Consider the following 7,414-nt stretch of genomic DNA (forward strand, 5'->3'; position numbering starts at 1 on the left):
GGAGATATCTTCTTTAGATGATTTTTAAAGATTTTCTTTATTTTTTATTTCAGAAGTTTGTTAAGAGTTTCCCCCCCCCAACTTTTGGGCGGTTCTATATAAATCTATATATTATATATGATAAATATCTATATATATATATATATCTCTATATATATATAATATATAATAATGAACTTGATCACGAAGTATATAAAACGTGATGCTATGTATAAATAAAGGTTTTTTGCCACGAAGGAAAAAAATGAAAAAGCGAGATAGCCAAGTACTTTCGGTCCTGTTCGGACCCTTTACTGAGGCAAAACTCAGTAAAGGGTCCGAACAGGACCGAAAGTACTTGGCTATCTCGCTTTTTCATTTTTTTCCTTCGTGGCAAAAAACCTTCATATATATATATATATATATATATATATATATATTAATATATATATATATATATATATATATATAAAGAGAGAGAGAGAGAGACTATTTACCTTCTAAATAAGAATGTAAGAATATTCGTTTCAGTAACACTTTAATCTCTTAGCAGTTTATGTATACATACATACATACATACACATACACACACACACACACACACACACACATATATATATATATATATATATGTATATATATATATATATATATATAAATATATATATATATATAATATATATAAACACAGAAAGCCTGCTTTCTTAGAGATAATAACTACAGAATATCCACCTTACAAAAAAACAATCCAATATATTCACTAAAAATAAAAATAGAAATAAAAAAATCAAGCAAAATAAACTTAAAACCACCATTCCATCCCTTCCCTCCCGGGACAAAACCTTCCCTTCCCCAACCACATCCCCACACCACCAAAAAAAAGAAAAAAAAAAAAACATAATTTTTATTTACTCACACACCGCCTGAACTTCCATACCTCATCCAGGAAATCAGTCAGCTCGCTGCCCTCTCTTCTGGGCCCATTTGGGAAGTGGTGCAGTGGTTATTAGGCTCCAGATTTACAATGCACTCCTGTTTTTCTTGCGGAATCCGCGCTGGTCTGTATTTAAGCGACGGACATATTTATATTTATATATATATATTTATATTTATATATTATTCTCCCGTCCTCAATATCCTATCTACCTACTGCGCCACGCCACCGCAGGATTCGGTGGGTACGGGCACGGGCTGGCAGGAATTGGTGCTTCCTTCGACATGAGGAACAGCGGATCCTGCCTCTCTCTCTCTCTCTCTCTCTCTCTCTCTCTCTCTCTCTCTCTCAGACATAGCATATGGTTTAGTCATATCTACAAAAATCAATAGACTTCTTCTTCTTCTTCGTTTTTATTATTATTATTATTATTATTATTATTATTATTATTATTATTATTATTATTATTATTGAGAAACAGTGTTTAATACATTTTTTTTATATTTTAAATTATATGATTATTATACATTTGACCTTAAGAAGAGTTGTTTATTATTATTATTATTATTATTATTATTATTATTATTATTATTATTATTATTATTATTATTATTATAAGTGGTTAAAGTCATGGAAAATTTTATTTATATAAATTCAACAGCTGAAATAAAAATATCACATCCCTTTGACTGCTGTGAAACACTTCATCTTGAACCACAAAAGGCCGACGGGATGGGCAACTATATTCCCATGACTGAGTACATTCCCGTCCTGAGAATTAAAAAAAAAAAAATGTAAAATTAAAAATGTTAAAATTCCCCGTCCTGATAATAAAAAAATGTAAAATAAAAGTGTTAAAATTCTTCATATTAAAAAAATGTGAATATAATAAAATACAAATAAAAAACATGAAAAATAATCAATATTAAAAAAAATTTCAATAGAATTAAAAAATATATATATTCAAAAACTAAAATCCGCCATATTGAAAATAGAAAAATAACAAAATTGAAAAATAAAAATATACAACTAAATAAAAATGAAAAATATTTCAACACTGAATTTTTTAAAATCTATAAAATTAAAAATGGAAATAAAAAGGAGAAGTAGCCTGCCCCTTATAAGAAGGCAGATTATAACCCCCATAATCTCGGCAGGCGAAAGCAAAATGTATCAGCGGAAAACGTGGGTAAAATGAGACGCCCGGAGCTACAATATGGCGGTGTATTTAGAGAGAAAGATTATAACCTCCCATAATCTCTTGCAGGCGAAAGCAAAATGCGTTCAGGGGAAAACGTGGGTAAAATTAGACGCCCGGAGCTACAATATGGCGGTGCATTTTAGAGAGAATAATTTAACGTGTAATCTTCCTTTCTAAAAAATTTTTAAAAAGGAAATTATTTATTTGGGTGCCCTCCTTCTTAATATCGAATATTTAGGACGGGTTTAATTCGTGTTGCTGTGAAATATACTTTTGTAACATAGGAGTCTCATTTTAATTATTATTGATTATTATTATTTATTATTATTAATTGTTATGTTATTTATTATAAGGTAAACCTACCTACCCATAACTTTAAAAAATTGGTCATGTTCGGCGAACGAAAAAAAATGGCCATGGTTTCAAAAAAAATCTCAAAATTCTGAATATCATCCTAGGAACCTCTAGGGACTCTTTTGATATTCAGTAATATTGTCATTTCAAACATACGGTTAGATCATTAAGACACCTTAGTGCATCGCGAAATATAGCGTATCCATAGTTTTTTAGTACACTTATAAGCATTGAAATAAGTAGTTCATCTCGCAATAGCGTCTAATCATACTTGCTTTTGGAGTTACCAAAAGGCCAACTTTCTTTTTATCATCTTCTTCTTCTACTTTTCGTCATTGAAGGCTGGGTGAAGTCAAGGCATGAATTAGATAGAATACTGTATAAAAAAAAAATTACGGGTGATCATAGATGGTTTTACCCACCGTATGGGGTATACCGGGGATAATGTCTGGGAAGGCATAACTTGCAAAACTCTACGGGGTGTGTTAGCCATGTTTCAAATACAAAAGTCCCTGTGATGCTAAATATATTATTATTATTATTATTATTATTATTATTATTATTATTATTATTATTATTTATTATATTTATTATTATTATTGTCTCACAATAACATTAAACTTTAGAGAAAACATCAGTTTCATAGAGGCGTTTATCAAACAGTATAGTACATATACATTCAAACTGGTAAAGAAAGATGCTATAAGTGTTTTTTTATTGCAAAACCAACGTACCAAAATCAATCACTATAACTTTGAAACTTCAGGAACATAAGAAAGTAACATACCAGACAAACTAAAGCATTTTATAACTCTATGTACTCTTAAGTTTTAAATTGATTAGATTTACTGTAGGCCTATGTAAACATACAGTTGAAACGAATGTCTTTGAGTGAACATCATCTGCGAATCAAGTTACACATACGATACAAAAGAAATAAATGTTCATTTAATGACACTGGAATGATCGTTCTGTGGGATAAAGAAATAATTGTGATATATTTCCACGAAAACACCGAGGTAAAACTCCAGTATACGAAAGATTAAAAAAAAAAAAATGTAGGCTATAGTCGCTCTCGCTGCCACTAACCAATTGAGGGACTCCACAAACATTAAGGTTCAGCGTGAACACGGAACTGAAAAGTGGAGATCATTAAGATATATACTGAATACAAGATTATTTCTCAGCTCTTATTTGTTATGCTAATAATTTATCCATAATGTCTTCTCGAACCTGATGTAGGCCTATTAGTTTCCGATGGCCGTTATGGCTCTGCCAAGTCAAACCACCTTTTTAGACCGACGCTGATTTCCAAAGGAGCGGAACTTGGTACAAAAATGTCTATAAATATTACCATTTCTATCTACTCCCAACTATCTTTTGAAGTTGATACATTATCCACACCATCTTCCCGAACCTGATGCAGGCTTATTAGTTTCCGATAACCGTTATGGCTCTGCCAAGTCAAACCACCTTTTAGACCGACCCTGGTTTCCAAAGAAGCGGAACTTGGTACAAAAATGTCTATAAATATTACCATTTCTATCCACAATGCATTTTGCATGCATGTAGTGGAATTCCCTTATTTCCTCTATGTTTCCTAACCATTTAACCTATTTTTTGCCAAAGATGGACAGCCATAATCCAGGAACGAATTCCATAAACCAACATCTGTCAAGGCAACCTTCTCCCCATCTCGGCTTCTGCATAATCTCGTATAGTCTTCATAAACAAAAACAAATACAAAAGAATAACAAAAAAACACAAACCACATCGTTCTATAAATCCCTCGTTTATTTTAGAAATGTTTTATACGCGACACGTCACATTAGTCGCTCCTTTGACTCTCCTTTGTTGGGATCGCTAGGCCGATGTCGACGTTCGTGTCCCATTGTCGTAACATCGGCTCTGACATGACCGTCACCATTTCTGTAGCCTGGATGTGATATTATTATATATCTTGCCCAGGGAGGGGGTCAATTGCTAGGCCATCCATAATGCAACGCGGGCTCATTTTCATACGGACAGGACGCGGGCTGCGTCATTAACATAATGCAAACACCATTTTTCTGACAACTGTCCTTCTCCAGCTTGTCTGTGGGAGCCAATAAAACGCGCGGGAAATTGACAGAGAGAGAGAGAGAGAGAGAGAGAGAGAGAGAGAGAGAGAGAGAGAGAGAGAGAACTGCATAACTATATGGATATACTACTTCCGTTAGAATGCAACTAGTACGTGCATAGAGATGATAGTATGTACGTACGTACTATACAAAAACTAACTTCAAACCTTCAGTTACGTAATACTTTGGAGATATTATATATCACAAAAGCACCCAGCAAACTTTATGCAAAAAAAAAATAAATAAATAAATAAAAACGCTACCGTCCAATAATTCATTTTTGGGAGCCGAATGCAGTCACACTCACACACATACGCTCTCTCTCTCTCTCTCTCTCTCTCTCTCTCTCTCTCTCTCTCTCTCTCTCAGACTCACACCTCTCGCGACAAGACAACCAACTCATCACAACAATTGGGCAAACGCCACAAAAACCAGCTTCCTTACTTGTCAATAAGCCCGAGTATATATATGCAGAGAGGCCGCGCGGGAAAATAGACCATCAGACCTCCTCCGGACGAGACCGCTACGGTTGGCCTCTCCTCCCGGTGGGCGCAAGGGTCATCGTGGTCGTTCGTCCTCCCCGGCCGGATACGCCCTTTGTGGCGGGCGTCATCACGCCTAATGGTCCGGAGTCACTTCCACTAGCAGTCATTTTTATCAGGTGTCTTCTAAGATGTGAGGGAGGGAGGGAGGGAGGGGGAGAAGGAGGGTGGTAGGGTTTAGGTAGGGAGGAGGGGACCTAGACCTATACATGGACACTGTTCACGCCTCTCGTATTCCTAAACTTCCAGGAGCCCCCTTCCCGTGGTCCCCCTTCCCGTTTCTATCTCCCCCCTCCCTCCATCTCCCCTACCTCCACCTCCCTCCTCCTCTTCCTCTCCCTCTCCCTCCCTCCCTCCACAGCGCTTTGCATAAGCGCAAACATTATTGGAGATAGATCTTTCGGTGTACTGACTAAAAAATACAAAAGTGTGTTTTCCCTGGTGTTGATTGTCCCTTGCATTGCGCACTGCTGTTGCATATTCCTATTTTTCTTTCTCGAATCTTTATTGATATAAGTAACTATTATTTTTCGTCTTTTTTGGCATAAAGGAGAATATTAAATGTCATTTAACCCCTGAAGTGTGGAAAGTAACGATACCTTTTAGTCTACAACAAGGTTTGGTTAAGTCTTGTTATCACACAACCACGCATGGAAGCCTGTTTGCCTCGAATAAAACCTACTTCTCTCTTTCTCTCGTTCGCTCTCTTCTCTCTCTCTCTTCAATTCGGCTGTCCTGAAACACGAGAGAGAGAGAGAGAGAGAGAGAGAGAGAATGTTGGTCTAGAGGTTGTACGGAACTCCTGTATTCAACCAAGTTATACATACTATATACATTTTGTTTTGAATACACTTTTAGAAAGTTGTAACATGTTTTTCAAATTAGTATAACCTAAAATATTCATATTTATCATAGTTTTTTCATATGAAAACAGTGCATTTCACAAGCAATCATAATAATATGTAGTACATACCATTGCATACTTTTGCAGTACGAATTAGAATATATGAAACGAATTAATTTTTTGTATTAGAAACAGCCAAATAATTCTTATTCATCATAGTTATTTCATATCAAAACCTTGGTTTACATCAGCAGTTATGATATATATATATATATATATAATATATATATATATATATATATATATATTATAATAGGATACTTGTGCAGAATAACAAAACAAATGGATAAGATGCACTTAGTACTAATAATTCCTTAGTATTACCTTTAGCTATTATTGTTACACGTAGCATTGTTTCCTCATTCTTTAAATAGAACTGTCCATATACAATGATATAAGATAAAAAAAAAAATTTATCAACTGAAACATGACCAAATAGACTAATTGGCAATAGACTTATGCCATGTGGAAGGTACCAGTAAACAATGTCTTATAACTGTCTGTCGGTTTACTTTCTCTTGGTAATTTAAGACAATTCAGGAAACGTCTATCTATCAGTCCATCTATCAGTCTATAGGTCTATCTATCAAGGGATCTTATTTTTCCAAACATAGCTTTCTATTAGTGATGCTCTGCTCGCTTTATGTTTGTAAATATATTTTTTTAAGTTTGCAAGACAATTCTTGCGAGCACCGAATAACCAGTGCATTACAATAAAACGGAGAAATAATGGTATATAGCCTAAAGGATGAAAGGAAATTAACAAAATACAAGACTGAACTCTTAAATGTTGATGTTTTAGCTGTTTATTTGTCAGTGAATTACAATAGAACTGGAAAATGATAGTATATAGTCTAAAGGGTAAAAAAGAAATTTAATAAATAAAAGATTGAAGCTCTTAAACGTTGATGTTTTAGCTGTATTTTGAAGCTCTTAATTGTTGATGTTTTATAGCTTTTCTTGTGATTTTTGTGATTTTTAGAGCTTGGTCAGTTAGTATTTCCGTTAAGCACGGCAGGAACTGATTTTTCAAAAAAGTTAGTCGTTTTCTAACAGAAAACGGATCTCAAATCGTCTGCCATTTCAGCAAGGAGGAGGAGGAGGAGGAGGAGGAGGAAAAAGCGCGTCGCTTTCCCAGAATCCCCACTGCTAGACAGATGCAGGTGATCCTGCAGTGAGGAAGGATGTGAACTGTCGTTGTTTTACTCACTTATTTCCGCTGTTTTATTGATCACCGTCTGCTGTAGTCATCTGTACATCGTGGTAAACAACCAGTGTTGTAATTTTTGTATTTCCAGACATTAAATTTACAGCCTAGGCTAAATGGAACGTCAAAATAGTGATACTATTTACACGATAGCTCCAGAAAAGACGAGGATC

At 34.7% G+C, this 7,414-nt stretch overlaps 1 protein-coding gene across 8 annotated transcripts in view; it reads left to right on the forward strand.

The window, feature by feature from the left end:
• The window catches only part of LOC135197277 (uncharacterized), a 98,298-nt gene that overhangs the window by 72,137 nt on the left and 18,747 nt on the right, over positions 1-7,414 (forward strand). The window contains exon 1 of one of the 8 annotated variants that reach the window (XM_064224405.1): positions 7,183-7,297. The exons of the other annotated variants lie outside the window; for them this stretch is intronic. The gene's annotated coding sequence lies outside the window, so the exon portion shown is untranslated. Of the gene's footprint in view, positions 1-7,182; positions 7,298-7,414 lie in introns of those variants that run through there. 8 annotated transcript variants of the gene reach the window in all.

The sequence above is a fragment of the Macrobrachium nipponense genome, chromosome 18 (assembly GCF_015104395.2).
Source record: "Macrobrachium nipponense isolate FS-2020 chromosome 18, ASM1510439v2, whole genome shotgun sequence".
Classification (NCBI taxonomy): Eukaryota; Metazoa; Arthropoda; class Malacostraca; order Decapoda; family Palaemonidae; genus Macrobrachium; species Macrobrachium nipponense.